We start from the raw sequence: 20,709 nt of genomic DNA, 5'->3' as shown, positions 1-20,709 counted from the left end.
TGCTTGAGTACTTTAATATTTCTTTATATTTTACTTTTTTTACAGTACTGCTCCTCGGCCACATTCAGATTAAAACTTTACATAGAAAACATTGGATCAATGAGGCATTAACAAACTGCCATTACAAAGTCTTGTCTTGTCATATAACGTGTGTGTGTGTGTGTTCGCTTGCGCGCACGTGTGTGTGTGAGCTCTGACGTACAGTGTTTCAAGTTGTGTTCCATACAAAACAACAGTAGAGGAAGTTGAAACAGCTTCTGGTCTTTCTCTTGGACCAGGCGTTGGGGCCTCAGGGGGCCCATAGGAATAAAACACTCCTTAGCACAGCCTCATATACCTCAACACCTGCAGCACACAAAAGCCCTCTGTGAGTGAAACAGTCCCTCAAAAGTCAGAAACACTCATGTACAACAAGGAAAGAGGGAATGTTGGGGAACAGCGTGTCTTAAGTAATAAAAAAAAAAAACAAAAAACACAGATGTGATTTTCTTTTATACCGTAGTGAATTACAGTCTGCTGACTGGCATATAATGTGAGTATATGATGACTTTACCAAAGGGTGCTTGCTTCGACTATTCATTGATAGTCAACATTTTTAGATGGTTTTTAACTCCTTCTTCTAGAAAGACTTCAAAATGTCAAAGGCATTTTTTGAGTTTTGAATTGTTATTGTTTTATTACTCCCTTCGCACCCCCTCTTTATCCGACCCACAATATTCTCCCATGAGGTCCAGTGCTCTCTGGACTGAAAATAAAATAATATTGACATTGGAGTGGCTGAAAAGACACAACACAGCTAATAGATATAATTATCAGACTTAATTATCTCCAGTAATAACAACATATAATGCCTCTCTGTCTGAATGCATGTTTGTCGTTGTGTCTGGAGGGATCTTCCCTGGAAAGATGGGCAGTGCTGCCTCACCCTCTGTGGGTGTGGAGGAGTCGGATTGCAGTCTGTCAGGTAAAGCTGAGATTTGAGGTTGCCCGCTGCGTGGGTGCATTACCCTTTTGGCATGAGCATCTGTCGACTCTACTCTTTGGCAACTCTGTTCACCTTGTCAAGAGCAAAACCAAGGAAACCCCAACACAAAAACAGCCATCGGTAAAAAGTATGCATAATCTACTAAACAGATAGATTTTAATAACATTTAGCTGAACTCATTAATTTAAGAAATTGTTATGACAGCTCTGGAGTCCAGGGAGTCATTTTTTTTCTGTCTGGTCCAGCAGACACAAGTCCATTTACCTAATTAAAAAAACAAACCAGCCGTCTCTGTGACTCTTGTGTTTACTGCTGTGTGATGGAGGGCATAAAACATGAGCAGCAGTACAAGTGCAAATATAAGGCAGGCTGACATAGAAAATCTGGCGGAAAAGAGGCAGAGGACAAAGAAAGGAGAAATGAACTGAAGTGATTGATGAAGGCCTGAGAAGAAAGTAAACTTAATACTTTGTTTGCTTGCTTTTGGTAAGTTTTGGGAAATACATTGTTTGCTTTTCTGCTGAGAGTTAGATGAGAGGGTTGATATTACTCTTGTGCCTTTATGGTAATTCTGAAGCTAGAGCCAGCAGTTGATTAGCTTAGCTTAGCTTAATGAAAATGAAAAACAGCTAGCCTGACTCTGGCCAAATGTAAGAAAGACATATGAAACTGAAATATGAAAATAACACGCTGTGGTTTTACCACTGTTTCTATGTCTTACTAGTCCCATCCTTGCCCATAATAATCCAGCACATAAACCCCTGTAAGTTGTGGTTTCCTCCGGATTCCTGTCCTTATGCTAAGCTAACTGTCTGCTGACTCCAGTTTAATGTTTAGCACACATACATGAGATCAACCTTTTAACATAAAACACAGCAAGAAAATAAGTGTATTTCCCCAAAATGTGATATCATTCATTTAAAGAGTTTTTAAATTTTTTTATTTCTTTTTATCAGTGCAAATTGATAAACCTGTGAGGTTATCTTTCTGTGCAATGATGTCATTACTTTTTTGTTTTGTGTTACCTTTATTCACATTATATGAATCATCTTGCAACAAAACAGTCACCATCTAGAGAAGTTAGAAAGATTGAGAAAGGGATGCGGACCGGAGTGAGGAGTGAAGGGGGAAAGACGGATGAGGCTGTGCGATGCGGTGGAGGCAGAGGGAGGGAAGGCAGGGTGATGATGCTGCAGTAAGTACAACAGTAGATGAAAGCTGCAGGAGAGATGATCTGAGCGTGTCTTTGTTCCCGTAAGAGACCCACAGCATTGCCTGATGACTCACCTGCCATAAGACTGCACCACCCACAGTATGAGATCATCAGGTTAATCTCACCCCCCCAACAGACCCAGCAGCACGGACAGACTGACAGACAGATAGACACAGTGAGAACAACTGATACACACACACAAACACACTCTCAGGAAAAGCATTATCGTCTTAACATGCTGAACCACATGGGTAGCATCAACCCATTATCATAATATCAGCCACCCTAAACATCACATGCATCAATTATTAAAGATCAATAACTGATGATAGCTAACACCAGCCTCACTTTAATTCACTTGACATCCATTATTATATAAATGGATCAGAGCAGGGATCCAGAAAATCTTTGTATTTGTCTTATCCTTGCTACATTATATGTTATTTTTCACCGTTTTTGTACAAGACTGACATAACACACACACACACACACACACTGCTTCAGATGTCTTTAGTTGTCCTTGAGACCTGGATGGAAAAATGAAGAGTCATCACCTCATTTGGTCCTCAAGATTAACCACTAAAGGGAGAACGAGAGACAAAGATTAGAAAGAAAAAAAAGAAAGAATAATCTGTTTCATGCTTTGCTCTGGCACATGGTTTGAACAGCATTCACTCATCATGTTGGTCACTGCAGGACCCTCAGGTCATAACAGTGAAATGAACAGGGTCAGAGGCCTAGTAGGATTTATAGCTGTCTTTTACCACAAACTGCATTTAAGGCAATAAGCTGAATTATTCATTTGTCTAATCTGGGTTTCTGCTGATCTGTAAGAGTTAGAGCGCAGCACAGAGCGCACCAAGTACTTAAGCTGCGGCCCAAACGACACTTTAGTGCTGTGGGACGAGCATTGGGTTACATAGGGGAGGAGAAGCTCACTTCAATTATGTTAGATGGGGAGGAAGAGGCACAGAGATGAAGGAAGATGGAGCAGAAGACAGAGGAAAGCAGGAAAACTGAAATAAACTGCAGTTTAATAAAATGAATCGCTGCCAGATGTCTGTCTGATTGATGGTGGACACAACAGAGCTGTTCTGTTTTTTATTATGGTTATTGCAATGATATTGGCCCATATTTGGACACAGCAGGCCAGTCTTTAGAGGTCTGCATCTGTTGAATTACTCTTTATTACTGATGCTCTGAAACACTGCGTGGCTGCTCTGAAACCAACACTGTTCACATGTATTTCAGTAAGCATTAAAGTATTAAACAATATTACCCCACCTGCGCTTACTTGGATCCAGGGGATGCTTTTACATAATTCTCTTTCTTTTGCAGAAATATTTTGGAGATTAGGGCAACAACAGCTACATGTTTTCTTTTTGAAAACATAGAATTCCTGGTCTCCTTTCTGGAGCTACTGGCCTGAAAACACCGACCCACAAACCCAGAGCGCAACCCACCCGGAACTAAAGCAAACACCAGATTCCCATCGGGTACATATAAACTAACGTGCGGACGTCCTCCAGGGAACACAAACCAACCTGTGTGCACGGAAAGTATTTAACGTTTTTTCATGCCAAGTGCATTTTTCATCTCCTTCTACAAAGCCTAAACGCTGTGCTTAGAGAAGGACCATAAAGTCCATCAACGAACTGTGCAGTTATGGTTGTAATGTGTTTGTTTAGTCACACTCCAAAATGCACATGGCCTGAATGCTGCTCGACCAGACTTAGTATGAACTGTGTTGACAGAGTATGAGCAAGACTCGGGGTGGAGTACAAAACTTCCCATGAAGCACAAGTAAAGGACATATCTGTACAACCTACAAGCTCCTCTTAATAATATCTTACTCACTATTTTACTTGAAAAACAAAAAGCTCTGTGGTCTAAGTTATGGGAACTGTGATGTATTTTGAAAAGTCCTCCATTACTGTTCACAATTAAATACCACAAAATTTGCATTTTTTAAGATTTTTTTTTAATTAAAATTCTAGGCCTTTTTTTGACCAACCATTTTGTTTTTCCAGTTTTTGACACTTTGTATTTCTGCCAAAGCTTTTTGTCAGTGACCAAAGTTTCATAGTCCATCCTCATTTCACTCACATCTCTTGGAAGACCAAGAGATGTGGGTGAAAGCTCCCCCAAAATCCTGAAAGTGGACCTTGGCCCTGTTATGAGTGATAAACAATTTTTGATGCTACTTAATCTCACTGATCCACTATGACTAATCTCTTTTTTAATCTGGCATTTTTGCCCCTTTTGATTTTTATTATTTAGACATGAGAGTGAGTCAAAGGTCTTGCACTTGAAACTGGGAATCAAACCTTCTTGATCTCATACTTGTATGCAGTATAGCCACAGTATAGTGAATTAGTCTCTGACCACAGTGACCTTGGTCTACACACCAGTAAGTACCATTCAAGAGGAACTAAGGTGTGAAGTAATAAGCCTTAAATGACAACTCATTTCATTAGATTTTAAATCAGTAGGAAATTAGAAACTGGTCTTCTAAGAAAGACAGCTAATCAAATTCCCCTGACTTTCTGAAGCAGACTGAACTGTAAGTGACGCTCTGGCTGTTTTGGTGTGTAAGACTGTGCATTTGTGTGTGACTGAGTGGGAGTGAGACAGGTGTCCCAAAAGTCCAGTAGCAGCGGTAGATGAAAGAGAATTACCATGGTTTAGAGTGTGATCAGTCACACTAAATCAACACTCCCTGCACCTCTAAACACACAGCTTTGTCCCAGCTGAAAACATTTGAACACAGACATTTGAAGGGCACCTTCTTCTTTGTTTCTTTTGACATGGTTGACTAAATGTGTTTTATATAGTGGGATTTATATATCATATATATTATTCATTTTGTGGATAAAACTGTAAGTTTTGAATGTCAGAATGGCATGATGTGATGTACTGATGTCACACAATTCACAACAGTCACTGCCATACTGTAAGTCATTAAGGACAAGGACAGAAGGCATGGTTTCACACACAACTTCTGGGAATCGTTCTTGGGCAGCCAAGTAGGGTGCATTTCCAGTCAGTCATGTGACCAGCTCTGCTCAGGGATCTCCCGATGGTCATGTGACACATTCACCGATCTCTCACTCGCTCTCTTTCTCTTCACCTCCCTTTCTTTTTCCCTTCTGAAAGTATCCCTTCCATCTACCCTGCTGATCTAATGCTGCCCCACTTCCCGAGTGCCTCGTGAATGAATTTCCCCTCAGCTCCTCGTGTCTAATGGGGTGAAATCCCCGCTGTCCTCCATCTTCGTCCCTCTCCCTCCTCCCCCTCTTTAGGGACTTAATCCACTGTCTGTCCCTGCTGGCTCTTTGAATTATTCAGTGGAGCGCTCCTGCTCACCACAAAGAGCCATCTCTGAGACAGAAAAAGGGCAAATAACAGATAGACGGTGTGATGACAAGAGTGGGAGGGAATGAGCGGGAGGGTGAGAGAGTGATGGCAGCAGATGTCTGACTGGGAGCTTCCCAGGAAACCCCACACTCCTCTTCCTCATCCTCCTCTTCATTCGCTCTGGCAGCCCTAATCGCATAACCGGGGTATATAACTAGCTGTCACGGCAGGTCAACTGGAAATAGACAGCATTCTTGGCGGCTGGCTTGACCTGATACAGAAACCAGCGGGGTGCATGCTGTGGAGAGGATCAAGTGTCCTGAGCAGCCATCATGACATAGCAAATCTGCCCGCAGCCTCGTGCTGAAATGAACGTCAGACTGACAGGGAAATGACAGGGAAACACCACTCATGTTGTTGTCTGGGACAGAAAAGGAATAGCTCAACATTTTTGTGACATATCCAGATTTGAATTTTGACAATAAATAGACGAAATCATCGATACCACATTTATAACTATATAGTAAATATGAAATCAGTTAGCTTAGCTTAGCATAACTGGCAACAAGCATACATAAGTGTTTTTGTTTTCGTACCACACTGTTTTTGGCTTAACTTTAGAGATGCTGGTTAGCAAATTTTTTGACCTTTGGAGAGAGCCAGACTAACTGTTTCCACTTTGAATAACCAGCTGTGTTACTGTACAAAAATGAGAGTGGTCATTATTCTCACCAACAAAGCAATAGGTCCTATTTCCCAAAATGCCAAACTACTACTACTTTACATTCAAGAATTTTCTTTATCTAATGTGTGTCTCTGTAGCCATCAAGTTGTTTGTTAGTGCCATCCAACATGAACAGCTCCTCTTTAATGCTTGAGTAACCGCGTACTGATCGAAACCACTGAATCATCTTCAAATGACGACGCATCAGCTTGTTACAGGGGCATGAAATGACTTATCACAGTCTCATGATTGCAGCAAAACTGGCAGAAGACATTCAGATTAAATTCAGTAGATGTTCTGATCCAGCAAAATCTGCAGGTCAGTTTACTGTAGATGAAAGAAAACAGATACAACAGAAACAATTTAAAGGAATATGGTTTGACCTCTACAGTACTCACTGATTCAGTGTCCTGGTTGGAATTTCACAGATTCTGTAGAAGAGCCACATTCAGAGGTAAATACAACAGTGGCCATCTGGACACAGAAGAGGATCATGGGGATTATCTGATAACCACTGTTCTGTTGAAGTCTTAAACTGTTGAATCCTCAACTAGGAAATTCCTGCAGGTGTTTTCCCACATTACCTCTACCATCTCCCCCTGACCAGGGTCCGTGAAGACACTCAAGACACTCATTTTTCACAGTTAAGGTGTAGCGCTCCAATCTATGGCTTTGAGAAACCATGCATTTCCTTTGTGTGTCAGTTTATGTGGTATTCTGTGTTTGAGGGAAAACCCTAATGCATGCAAATGTTGAGGGGAAAGGGTGGAAGAAAGCCCCTCCTTGCTGCAGCGGTGGCTCACTGAACACAAATGTAAAACACATTTGTGATGCTGTGGGAGATGCAATGTCAGGAACAAGGGGCTGAGGAACTCCTGACCTTTCCTTTCATTTGCACTTTCTGTCACTCAAACAAGTGCACGTCACTCAGTGCAGACGTGATGTGTGTGTGTCTGTGTGTGTGTGTGTGTGAGGGGCTAGAGGAATGTAAACTGGTGAAATAAACAGGTAGAAAAGTGCTCTCAGGAAACACAGAACACATTACCCATATGTTATATTGATGTGTAAATGTCTGTGGGTGAGAGAGAGAGAGAGAGAGATCTAGAGAGAGAGAGAGAGAGAGAGAAAAGTGAAAGAGAAATTAAAACAGAGGAAGAAAACGAAGGAAAACAAAGAAACACAAAATGGAGGTTGAAGGGTTTTTAGTAATTATATAAAAAGGAAAAGTCATTCAGAAGCAACCAGCACTTGTTTTAGATAAATGATTGCATGTGCAAAAGACATAGTGCTGCTGCATGATATAAGTGGGTGCGATAGTGTGTATGGTAACACCCCAGTCTGGGGCTATTTCTGTACTGTCTGTAAATCTGTGTGTGAATGCATGTGTCTATTTGTGTGTGTGTGTGTGTGTGTGTGTGATATAGACCATGCAGAGTCAGTCAGTCTGTCGTGAGGCTGTGGGGGATTCCTGTTTAGTCCTTCGGTGAATGTCTGGGGCCTGTTGCAGGCAGTGGGTGGGGTGGCTGGGGGTGGGGGTGGTGGTAGTGGGGGCTCCAATCAGCTGCCTTTGTTGGTGTGTCCAATTTCTGTTGTTTACAGTTCGTGTCTCCACTTCTTTTCTCTTCTCTCATCCCTCCTTCAGCCTCTCTTGTTAATGAAAACACACAAACACCATGAGCTCCATTAAATCTGTGCCTGCTGCAGTCTGTTTTGATATTGTTTTACTGCTGTCTCCTGTGTCTCTCATGTCTTGTCTTGTAAAACAAAACCATATCCTTGTGCGTTGTTGTTGCCGAAATAACAAAGAGTGATTGATTGTATGCATACAGTGTTTACAGAATAGCATTTTTCTCACTCGTTTCTGTCCTTTCTCCTGATGCCCAGGATTTGCATGCTGGCCAGTTTATGTGACAGTCATTTCACCTTCAACCCCCAACCCGCCTCACGTAAATTTAGCAGCTTAGCAGCGTGATCCCTCTGCATTTCTAATTTTGTCTGCTTGATACACAGATATAAAGCAATAACAGCAGGAATCCTTCTTGGATGGTTTGGATCCTGCATCATTCCCATGTTTCTCCACACTTCCTTCTGTGTTTGCTAGGAAAACATATGATGCAAAATAAACAGATTTTGCACATGTCTGCAACATGCTTGTCAACAAACCAAACCAGCCCAGTGACTTCATCCAATTAGGGTTCCCACCCCATTAGCACCATTATTTGTTTGTCTGTCGCAACACTCTCTGCCTGATGTCAGTACACTTGTCAGTACAGACAAGGATGCATTTTCAGCTTAATCAAAAATGTGTTTGATTTTACTGATTCATCAGCCACTGTGTCATTTGTTTTGTCTGGCCCGCCCTGTGGGTGAACCCCAGGGGGTCATGGGTTATCTGTAGGGGTGTGTATCGCTGCCTCTTACGTAACTTCGTATGGATCGAGACATAGTCCACAAACCAATACAAAACACACAGATGAATGTGTAACACTAAAATACACCATGATTTAAAGATAATTCAATACAATTCAGTTCAACTGAAATTAGAATTTGATGTTTTTCTTCACTCTTTTTTATGATTAAAAGCATGAATATCAAATGGATAAAGGTCCCTGTATGTAAAGCAGCCCATATTGAGCACCAGTTTGTCCTTCAGTCATGAGGAGAAGAGGCCAGCAAGCATTAAATGCTTATGCTAACATAACTTGCCTTGTATTGACTGCTCTTTAAGTTGACTGTCAGTGCACATGTCGCCTTCTTAAATTAGTAGCAGGGTTTATGATGCCGCTGACATATTTTATGACACCACTGTGCATTTTGATGACTGCCAATGCAACATAAAGGTTTTAGACGGCTGTGTGCACAATAGTCCAATGTAGTAATCTCCAAATTTCATGCATAAATTGCATTAAATCTGTGCTTTTATATATCAATATAGCCATATCTCTGAGCCTTGAAATAGTTTCCAGTTAATCTCGAGTTATAAGCATTTTATGCTTGTCCTCAGAAAGGACCCACTTATCTCAGCCTTATTTGAGTTCAAATGATGTGGTCAACAGACCCCAGCCACACTCATCACTACTTCTGCTACTCTTCAGCCACATCCTTTACCCTGTAGGTCTACTTTGTTCCTGTATGCGTACATCTGTTTTTCATCTTTATCTGAAAATCCCAGATACACATGTTGTGCATCTACAGTCCTCATGACCTCAAGAGACCACAGAGAGGTCAGAGTTGAGGAAACTACTCCTGCTCTTCACAATGTGATACTCCAGAAACGAGAGAGCTGAGACGAGGGTGTGTGTTTGTGCACACATGTATGTGTGTGTTTGTGTGTGCAATTTGACTCTCTGAATAAATAAACCACAGTATGTTCTGTGGAGAAATTGTTTATTTATGATGCTGACTGTTTTGTGAGGACGTATGTGAAATCGTGTGCATGTGTTGGCCAGTGGTCATGTGTGTGAAATTAACAAAAAGAGCAGATAAACAAACTGTTAAATAAGTGACAATTTGACAGGAGCGGTGTTGGTTCTTTTTCTCAGAGGAGATGGCAACTTCTTTACATCCCCCTTCATGCAATGAGTTGGTGCATTTCTGTCAATCTGTCAGTTTGACAAACACACACACAGAAACAGAGAAGTCACGCATACGCATACATTCACACACACAAAGAAGTGCTGCTGTCAATCACAGACCAGTAAGAGGCAGGAAACAGACAGGCTATTCTGTCCCCTGGCACAAGTCCCTAAAACTGAGGCCTGGCTGCTGCAGAGAGAGCACTGTGTGTCACACGCTACAGATACAGGCTACCCTCTGTCATGCACAAATAACATCTCTCTCTCTCTCCTGCATCTCTCTATTTCTTTTTGCCACAAACCCAGTGTTCACATCTGCATGCAGGGAACACATTCAAACACATTGCACAAAAATAAGCTGGAAAACCATGTCTGAGCTAAACAAAGCTAAACATAAAATTAAACAAAGTCCACCCCACATTCTGACAGGCGGCCCGCTTGAGGAGAACCTCAGAATCATTTCTTTATGTCTTTATGTGTATGAACAAGAGTTTAATAATAAAAAGAAGGAGAAGAAGAATACATGCACCAAGTGCTTAACGTAAACAAGACATAGAATTATCACAGAGTGCAATAATTTAGGTGAAATAAGATTGTACATATTATGCATACTATTATATGTATTTGGATGTGTGTATATTTGAGCATGTGGACTCATATAGACACACATGCATATAATAATAATATGTGAACATACTGTTGAACATCTCATTCTGAAACTATGGGCACTGCTGTAATAATGGTGCTATACCAGCTTCTACTCTCCTGGGATGGCTTAAACACATCAAAATGATGAAAATTATGATCAACTTTGTGTCTGTGCATGAATAACATACTGCATGTATTTGAAGAAATTTCCTGTATTTTTTCCACATGCAACATTATGTCACAGAAGAAACATATGACAGTGTCAATCACGGCAGAGAATGATGCATTTCCTCTTTTTGGGATCTCAGAGGGCCCAGCTGTAAAGCACGGTTAAATGCAACAGATGTTCATGTATTTTTGATAGGAATGTTAGGTACTTTTTACTCAGCACTACTTCTAAAATCTTAAATAAGTCTACAAATATTATGTGTCCACATACTTTTGGCCATACATTGTGCCTTCAGTCTTTTCTCCCTCGCTCTCTCTTCCTTCATCACTCTGCTCTGGCTCTTTTATCCACTGTCCACGAAGTGTGCATCAGTTGAGGTCATACTGGTTGTATTTCTGGAGCAGTGGCACTCTGGCAGTGAGCAGTGTGGCTCCTCCAGACGTTACATCACATACAAAAACACACATTTACACATTAAAACCTACAAATGGACACATGCATGTTTGTGGATGCATACGCACACTGGAAAACTCCCAAAGAAAAGTGAGTGGGGTTTTTTTTGAGTAGAACCAATTTGTCATCGCTGCTTTCATACAAGCAGCTAATCGCCCAGGAGGTGGGGGGCACGTGCCCTCTAATATCTGAAATGTGGAAATGACATTTCTCCCCTCAATAATCATACAGTTGATCTCTCACAAGCCTACTTCACAGGTTAAACAGTCTGCGAATTGTTATAGAAATTATTTTTGGCGGCATCAGTGATGCGCATGCTGAATATAAACCAGTGTGTTCCTACTTACCATATCATGTATCAAGTGTAACAGCCTGCTGGAGGATCTGTTTCATTCTGTCACTCTCTGGTAAACTTTGTTTGCTTTGTCACTCAACTGTGCTGCTCTGATCTGTCATCTATCACCGCTTTTCTTTTGCAAGGTTTGTGGGACACAGAGAGAGGGGCAGGGTACATCCCCTGGACAAGTCACCAGCTCATCACAGAGCTGACATACAGAGGCAAGCAATCATTCACGCTCACGTTCACATCTAAGGGGAATTCAGAGTCACCAAACAACCTAACCTGCAAGTCTTTGGACTGTGGGAGGAAATAAACAAAGGGAACCCATGCAGACACAGGGAGAACCTGGCACCCCAATCAGAAAGATCCTGGCCACATGTCTCTGGATTCAAACACAGAACCTTCTGGCTGAAAGAGGACACCGGCTGGGTTGGTCCCCTCCAGAGTCTGAAAGACTGAAAATTTCGCCCATGCATTCATGGCTGTGGAAAACTGAAGCTGACCAGCAGGGCGAGGCCAGGGATTAGAAAAAAACTGGAAAAGGACTGCACATAGAGGGAACAGAAAAACCCCAAAGCAGGTGGTTTAGTCTTTATTCCTTTACACTACAGTTAACTGACACTTCAATCTAGTGGAAAATCAGCAAATAAATCAGTTAATATGTCCATTAGTAACTGAATTGTCCCTATAATCAAACAGATTGTGCCAAGAAGTGAAGCCCCACCATCCCTGTGTTTGCCCATCCTGTACCAGACAAGCCACATTGGGCTCTCCTCTTATCTAAGGGTCACCTTTTGTTCAGTCATTCATTCTCACACAGGGGAACTATAGCGGTGAGCCTGATACTGACCTTCAAGTCAAGTCCTTCCAACCCGCACTGAAACCATAATGGGGCTTTTCCTTCCAGAGGCTTCACTGCAGTCACTCCCCAAACGACCGCAGGAAATGGAATTTTCTGAAAGGATCAAAACAAGTCGAGAGTTGTAAATGGTTTGAGTTTCCGACAAAGACAATGTGCCAGATTCCAGCGCCTTGAGGGACAGAACCATATCACAATGAATGCTCTGTCTGCTTAAAACGTGTGCACAGACACACACCCACTTGTTCTTACACACACACACACACACACACACACACACACACACATCTATCTTTAAAAACCCGCACAGACTGACACATGGCCACACACAACACACACAGTGTTTACTAATAGTTTGGAGATCCTGGGAAACGGTACAGTATTCCAGTGGTTTTCCAGTGGAATCTTTTCATACCTGTGTGTCAGGGCTTAGTGTGGTGCATGCCTATGCATATCCTGCCCTCCTGGACTGAGAGTGTATGTGTGAGGCCCAGCCTAAAGGCAGCCTTACTTTCAACAGTTCTCTGCTTTTGTTTGGGGCAAGGTTAGGGAGGGAGAAATTCGGTTTTTGTGTGTGTGTGTGTGTGTGTGTGTGTGTGCGTGTGTGTCTCTGGGGTCAGGCAGCCCATTAGCAAGACATCCCCTGATCTAATTGCCTCCTTCCAGCACCCAGTTTGACAGCTCTGTAATCTACAGTTACTCACAGCACTCACCATGGTAGGTCTGTTTGTGTATGGGTGTAGATGAGTGTGTAGGCACGTGTACTTGTGCAGATGTGTGCATATGTGTGTGTGTGTGTGTGTGTGTGTGTGTGTGTGTGTGTGGGTGGGTGGGTGTCCAATCATAAATGTATGCATAACCTGACTTGGAGGTGAAAAGAATGAGATAATTGCCCAACAAGTGCCTTTCCCTTTGCTTTTGAAGCAGTACTCCACTACAATGCGTTGGGTTTTGAATATTTTAGGGTTCAGAAATAGTCAAAATAATAGCAGTATTGTGAATTCTTCTATCACTTCTCTATGTCACTGGCAATGCATGTAAGGCATGTAAGCAAATATGGAAACATGATGATGTCCGGCTGCACAACCTAAAGCTGTCACCAAGTCACACTGGAAATGTTTCAGTTAAGGACACATACATGATGAGGGTAATGCTAATGCTTTGGGCATCACATATGAACATGATTCCAACTTCTGGATGCAGCTGTACGACTTCATAAAAAACTCTGTGATGCATAATTGCTTTTCAAGTTCACACAGTCTTGCTCTCTCACATACGCCTTCGCACATTACAGCCAAAGACTGTGGGAAAGGAGACAGAAAGCCAGTTTAAAGAGAATGCTTTCATCTTTCCCACCGGCAGGCCAAGAGTCGTCTTATCTCAGAGGCTTGGCCTGGCTATCTAGAGTAAACCACAGCCTCTGCACAAAGAGCTGAAATTGATGGTGCAGTCCAATTTCTCCCTGTTAAACATTATTCCCAGGAATCCCCTTCAGCTTTATGTGTGTGTGTTTGTGTGAGTGAGTGTGTGAGTGAATGCTTACAGCTATCAGGAGATTTCCAAGAAGACAGCACCTGTTCAGAGAAATAAACACTCCTGCACACTTTCGGTTTGAGGAGAGTTTAGATGCATTTAACAGCCATGAGAGCAACGCTGAGCCAAGAGACAGAATAAATTGGATGGACAAGCTGTCAGACTCTGACAGACACAGACAGTATCCAGCCTCTTCCAAACCCTCTCTTTCTATCTATACAAATGTGTGTATATATATATATGTATATATATACACACAGGCACACGCCTGCTCTGAATCTCTCCATCAAGAAGACAGCAGACGTTCGGCTGTGATAAGCAACCTGCCTGGAAAACAGTTCAATCAGTAAGAGATTTCCTCTGCTGAACACAACACACTCACACCTGCATGTACGAGCAAGTCTGAACTCCTCAACTCTCCCCAAACAGCCACAAATATACACCCGTTCATGAATGCGCACACTCCCAGCCTCGCATACACTCACCCTGCACTGAAACACAATCAGCAACAGATTGCCAGAGCCAACAATTTGCATCTTTTTAAATGATTGTGAACAAGCTGAACACGAGACATGAGTGCAAGAATTCTGACACAGCACAGTTTATGAGAGTCTACAGGTTCAACCCGTCCATTTTCCCAGGACTCTTTCAAAACATTGTTTTCCAGTCTTGACAGTTAGTAGTGTGTGTGTATGAAACAAACCGCCTGTTTCTGCTGGAGACTGCAGCTCTCTGAGTCTGTTTTATTTTGGCCGTATCCTAGCAACATAGCTGTTTCTGCTTACCTCTCTCTCCACCCTCTGGCCCAGAATGCTCCAGGGCTGCTCTTCCACGTGAGTTTGTGTGTGCGTGTGTGTGTGTGTGTGTCACACATCTGCTTTGCATTGGGGATCTCTAAGCCCCTGATTTTGTTACAGCAAACCATTGAGATGAGGGGTTGTGGTGGAGTGGGTGAATGACAGAGAAAGAGAAAGGAAAGGAAAGAGATAAAGGGGAAAATAAGAATAAGATAGCAATGACAGTGCTACATTAAAGTCAGAACATCTGTGGCACATGCAGAAAGAATGTGACTCTTCATAATAGAAGAAAAGGGGGAGCTGAGGGCAGAGGTTTAAATAATATGGAGCTCTCAATGTTTTCCAGTGCTTCATATGAGCAACTGAAGTTCTATGTTTGCCTCCTGCAGGGCTGGGTTGAGCAACTGGGCAGGGCTGGCTCATGCTGCTCTGCTAGGTTGGACAGTGCTTTGGTATGCTATAGGTGAGGCGAAGAAGAGGACGGGCAGGGCCTGGCTGGGGTGATGCCTTGTTGCTGCCAGAGGAAGAGAACATCAGACAGGCAAAGCACTGGGCTGAGAAGAGGGGTCACTGGGTTTGTTTGGCTGCACCAACGGCTGCCGTGTCTGCACGACTCCATCACCTTTTAATGTTTTACTCCCCTCAGTCTACCCTTTATTCTCCACTCCTTCCCTCTATATCATCTCATTCCTGTGGGCATTTCCTCATCCCGATAGCCCTCTCACACTCATGCCAACTAATTATTGGACTTCACTTTGTGATTATTTATTGCATGCAGCAGAGGGTGAGTCAAGGCTGTGAAGTGGAGAAGAGGTGAGAGAAAGAGCAAGCTTACATGAGAAATGGCTGCAGTCCGTTCCCCATTGCAGTGAAACTTTTGGCAGGGCTGGTGTGTAAGAGTGTGTGTGTGTAAGGGAGAAAGGGCAGTGAGTTAGTCTGGCATTAATCCAGAATATCAACTATAGGGTGCTTGAACTTTGGGGAGCTGAGGCACTGCCAAGTGAGCATTGTGTGCTCATAAAACATATTATACAACAGCTGTGCATGTGTGTTTTGCATGGCAATGCGTATGTGTGTGTCTGTGTTTCAGCTAAACCATGTTGGAAACTGTGTCTACTTGAGAGTCTTTTCAATCAAACTAAAGGGGAGAAGGGAGCGCCAAGAGAGCACTTTAGCCTTCACATGAAGAGTGATGAGAATAGACCCATAATTACTAGTGAATCCTCTCAGTCCACAACCTTCAGCCGAAAACACAGAATTTGTGTGTGTGTGTCTCATTCATCTGTCTATCAAACTCTGAGTCATATCTAAAAACCTTCATACGCGTTCTACAAAACACATGTCATCCATGAGCACACACCAAAAACCTCAGTTATTATTATTTGTTAGATTTGACAGTATCAACTGTCTAGGACAACTTTAGCACTAGAGGGGAAACTACACTTCAAACATCTCAGCATATGCCAAGTAACTACCAGGTAAAATGTTAGCAAACACTCAGCAATCAACATGTAACCTTTTAACATTTAACAACCATTTTCTGAAGTCGCAGCTAGTAACATTTTGGAAACCTCATAGCCACAGCTTTAACACTTTAAAAATAAGCTCTTAAGCAAATCTTGAATTTGAACTTGAATTTTCTTCAGAAAACGCAATGCATTTTATTTAGAAACTTTGCTCCTTCCAGCCTGTCACCTCTCACTCCCCTTTGACATAAGGCTTGACAGTTTATGTGGTGGCCACAGCTGGCTCATCAAAAACATTGCTGGGGGGTCTGTCTCCATTTCCCTGACTTAACTTCTCCAGCATTTAAACTGTCCAACTGTTACTGTCGGTCTGTTTGGGATCCAGCTATAACCTGTTTTAATGGCAGATATGATCTGATAAATATTGTAACTTTCACTGCGATTCTTGTGAAGTCTCATATGCACACACACAGACAGGCACATGGATCCTGTTAATTTCCAGGTGGATAGTGTTCAGAAGGTCTCGTTCAAGACAAAAATCTGGTCTTTGTCCCTTTCTGACCTCTACACACACACACACACACACACGCACACACACACACATAACCACACATAAACGCATACGGGTAGACTAAAGGCCTGTGGCCAGTAATATCAGAGACAGTTGGTGTTTTTGCAGCACTTAGCGGCCCAGTATTCCCTTACCACAACAACATCCAATCACCTGCCAGCTCCTGACCTCTGACCTCTGCTACAGAGCCAGGGATAGAGGGGGATAGAGTGCATACCAGTATGAGGCAGGGTGGGCCACAAGCCACAAAGTTGAAAGGCTTTGGTTTGCCTCCAGGCAGGGAGACCTCAACAAAGCCTGTAACCTCGCTCCAAACACAAGTGATTAGAGAGACAGAGGGAGAGGCAGAGGGAGAGAGTGGCTGTTCATTGATACACTACATTAGGCGGGTACATGGATGACTATCTTTTCATTACATATGTGGACAGATGAACCTCCCTGAGGGACATCCCCTCCCTTCACTCCTCCATCTCTGCATCTCACTCCACTTCTCATCGTCCCATCTCACCTCTCATCCTCCCCTCATCTGAAACACCTTTTGCCGATCCACCTTCTCTTTCCTCTCTCACGTTCAACCTAACTTGCATTATATCATTTCTGAATGTAACTCTGTAACTGCCCTTTTGATGTGCTTGTGAACAAATGAGGGTTCTACCAAACTGGGATTAAGCTGGTAAGTCATGCAAGAAATTAAACTTTCTGGACCTCCTTGGTGAGTTACAACAAATAAATGTGGCCCTGGTCTTTCATAAGTCAATCTTCCCCTTATCTATCCATCAATCACTCTTCCTCCTCTTCTAAACCTTTCATCTCTTCTTTTCCTCTTATCTCTGGGGTTTATCCTATCTTTCTCCATTCCAGCCATTTGCAACAAAAATGTATGGAAGATGGTTAATTTATGGGATGGAACTTGCACTGTAAGCAATTACCATGAAATCCGCCTTTATATCATTACTGATACAATTACTGGTACCCAAGCACACACACACACACACACACACACAAACACACACACATACACATAAACACTTTCACAACATGCACTCAGTCTGTGTGTTTTGTATCAGTGGTAAAGAAGCACATCAGTTGGTGGCCATGTAAATTCATTAGCCACTAAACAGCACTGGATAATAGGGATGTGTTGATGGGAAAATGTACAATTTGTGTGTGTGTGTGTGTGTGTGTGTGTGTGTCTGATGGGAATCAAGCTCAGAGACCGGAGGGAAAAGGATGATTGAATTTTACGCCATACTCATGACTCAGTACTTTATGTGGAGCACTGCTTCTTCTCAGAACCACTAAGTGGAATGAATAAGTGTGTCTCAGTGTGAGCGTGTGCGTGTGTGTGTGTGTGTGTACGTCTTCTTCTTTATGCGAGCATGCAAATTCATGGGTATTTCCTCCTATAAGCATTTAGGGTACAATCTTAGCTATTTCCTGTCAAATATAGGCAGATGTAAAGATGTTGCCAGCACCATGGTAAATGTGTGAGGAGGAAAGTCACCACATACTATTTCCAGTCTCTCAGCAGAAAAAAGCTCAACCAGAACTCTGCTATAAATTTTGGACAAGTGAGCCAAGTACAACTGCTGGCACGGAGAAGAAACATTCCCATTGTCTGTAACTTATGAACTGCTTTTATCGTTGGTCTGTCTACAGATTAAATGTGCTGCTACTGTCCTGGGTTGGTCACTGTATGAAACCAAAAAGAACAAATAAGATGAACTAAAACTATAAAACCTAAGTATGTAAAATCATGCTGGTAAGCCTTTAGATCCTTATTCATTCTTGTTTGTATTTGTCTTTTCCACTCTGTCAACACTAAAATTATTCTTCATACACTGTATATTTAAGGAAGGTTTGCAATGGGATAACAAGGTGAGGGGATCGATGAAAGGTCCTCATCCTTTTACAAACTACAGGAAGGTGCATGTGTGTGTGTGTGTGTGTGTAGGGGGGTACAGGGAGGGTATGGGAAGGTTGACTGTCACCCCAGAGCAGCAGCTGTCTGTCTGATGGCCTCCCTCCCTGGCTCCACGTCTCCAGTCCGGCATGTCAGAGGACTAACAGCGGCTAACTGGATACAAGTGAAGGATTAAGCACCTGGACATCACACAGAGAAGCCTGTCCACTGCGACATGAGATGAATGTCATCACCTGGATAAGTGATGCAATTGGGGTAAGGGGAGCTGAGCAATACAAGGAGGAGAAACCACAGACACTAGAAGAGGTAAGATACAGTAATGTGACTGAGATGTCCGGGCCACGAGAGAGGAAAGCAGGAGGAGGAGGAGTATGTTGGTACTGGGTGTGTCCATGTCTGAAAAGCCTGTGTAAGTAATAAACTCTGATCTACAGTACTCCATCAATCAGCCAGATTCATCACAGAACAGGCAGAACAAGAACATGTACAAGTCAAAAGAGAATGAGATGGGGAAAGTGAAAGAGTGGAGAGGAGGAAAGGGAGAGAATCCCTCCTAATTTGACAGTAGGGTGTTATGTCGTCAAGCTGAGGGGCACACCTCAGTGCCAAAGTCTGGGCCTGCAGTCAAGTTCAGCAAATTGAGGTCCAGCATTGTCACTCCCTGGAGTATCAGCTGCTGTGGCTCTGTCTGTCTGACTCGGCCTGTCTATGTATATAAAAGCAAAGACAATAGGATTCAACATCTGGGAAGCATGAATGGTTCAAATGAGGACAAATGAGGAACTAACTGCTACTTAACCATTAGTTATGAGTAATGAGTAAATCCTGACCAAATTTTATAGCCAATGATTAGTCATTGAGTATTTAATTAAGAAAGGAGCAAGGAACAAATCAGAAATGCTTAATAACTGGGATCAAGTAAGGACAATAGATTTAGATTCTATATTAATGAATCATTAGATAGTGATTAATTTATGAATACCTGTGAATCAAATCTTTTTAAAGCAATCACAAGAGCTCTCCTGGCTGAATAAACATTGTCATCCATGAAGCCAAGCTGCTAGCATGAGTAAAAACTGTGCAGGTCGATATTTTATTGTTTGTCAATGAAACTTAAACTGAAACCTTGTCATTTTGGGGATTTGGCAGCAAAAACAAAACCCCCACCCCGACACATAAAGTGCTCACCAAAACTTATCAATAAGAAGCAACAAACCCAAACTGAACATACAGTTTTCAGATGTGGTTACAAAGATAAATGTCTTTTTAGAGTTTTAACAGATGTTAATGTGTATCAAGTACAAACATACACATACACTTACAGTATAGTATTAATGTTTGTAAGAGGTTGTGTAAGCATGCATAGGAATTTCTCTCCATGTCTGTGTTCTGGTATGTCCTCATGGCTCTCCTGCCTGTTCTATCAACCGCCAAGCCAGAACAAGTCAGGTGAACTGCAGAAAGAATTATTTATAGTCTTGTTATTGGTATCTTACTGCTGCATTGCTCAATATTAATAGCCGATGCTTCTCTTCCTGATTGTGAGAGAGCAGCAGCGACAGTATTATGATGTCTCACTCAAATGTGAAATACAAGTCGATAAAAATCCCTACGATGGTCATATCAGTTGATCACACAGATACGAAACAACAGAGAAGTCGAAGGAGTAAGACGGGCCTGCAAACTGGCTGGTTAAAAACAGAAAAATGCAGCTATGTAAGCAATGCTTCTCACAGCTAAGTGATTTCTGGAGTGAGTGTAAAAGCAGGTCTCAGGACTTCCTTTTTATGTCAGAGCGTAGCTGCACGCAAGTGACAAAACTCTGTCATTGTTGATAAGCACACACTGTCCACAGAAAAGATGTTGGACTCAAACCAGTACAGAAACCATGAAGTGCGTGCATGCCTGAGTCTATTTTTTACGTGTGTGTGTCTGTGCCTTGGTGCATTGTGTGTTTGTCTTACAAACAGAAGAGAACAAGAACAGCTGTCCCTCTCAGCAGCAAGCATGTAGGTGGCATTGGATTTCTGTCTTTTATGCTCTGCTTTTCTCTCCCAGTGTTTAACTCCTGTTTCTCCATCCATTCCTTGTATAA

The 20,709-nt window shown here is 42.4% G+C and overlaps 1 long non-coding RNA gene across 1 annotated transcript; it reads right to left on the bottom strand.

Moving 5' to 3' along the window:
• Positions 1-9,550: 9,550 nt before the first annotated feature.
• Positions 9,551-14,608, bottom strand: LOC124060818. The gene is made up of 4 exons (XR_006843635.1): positions 14,560-14,608; positions 12,315-12,419; positions 10,942-11,104; positions 9,551-9,881 (listed from the first exon to the last, which is right to left on the bottom strand). It is a non-coding gene; the product is annotated as an uncharacterized LOC124060818 (long non-coding RNA).
• Between the last annotated feature and the right edge of the window lie 6,101 nt (positions 14,609-20,709).

The sequence above is a fragment of the Scatophagus argus genome, chromosome 6 (assembly GCF_020382885.2).
Source record: "Scatophagus argus isolate fScaArg1 chromosome 6, fScaArg1.pri, whole genome shotgun sequence".
In the NCBI taxonomy this organism is placed as follows: domain Eukaryota; kingdom Metazoa; phylum Chordata; class Actinopteri; family Scatophagidae; genus Scatophagus; species Scatophagus argus.
This window is presented reverse-complemented; position numbering and strand designations above follow the sequence as displayed.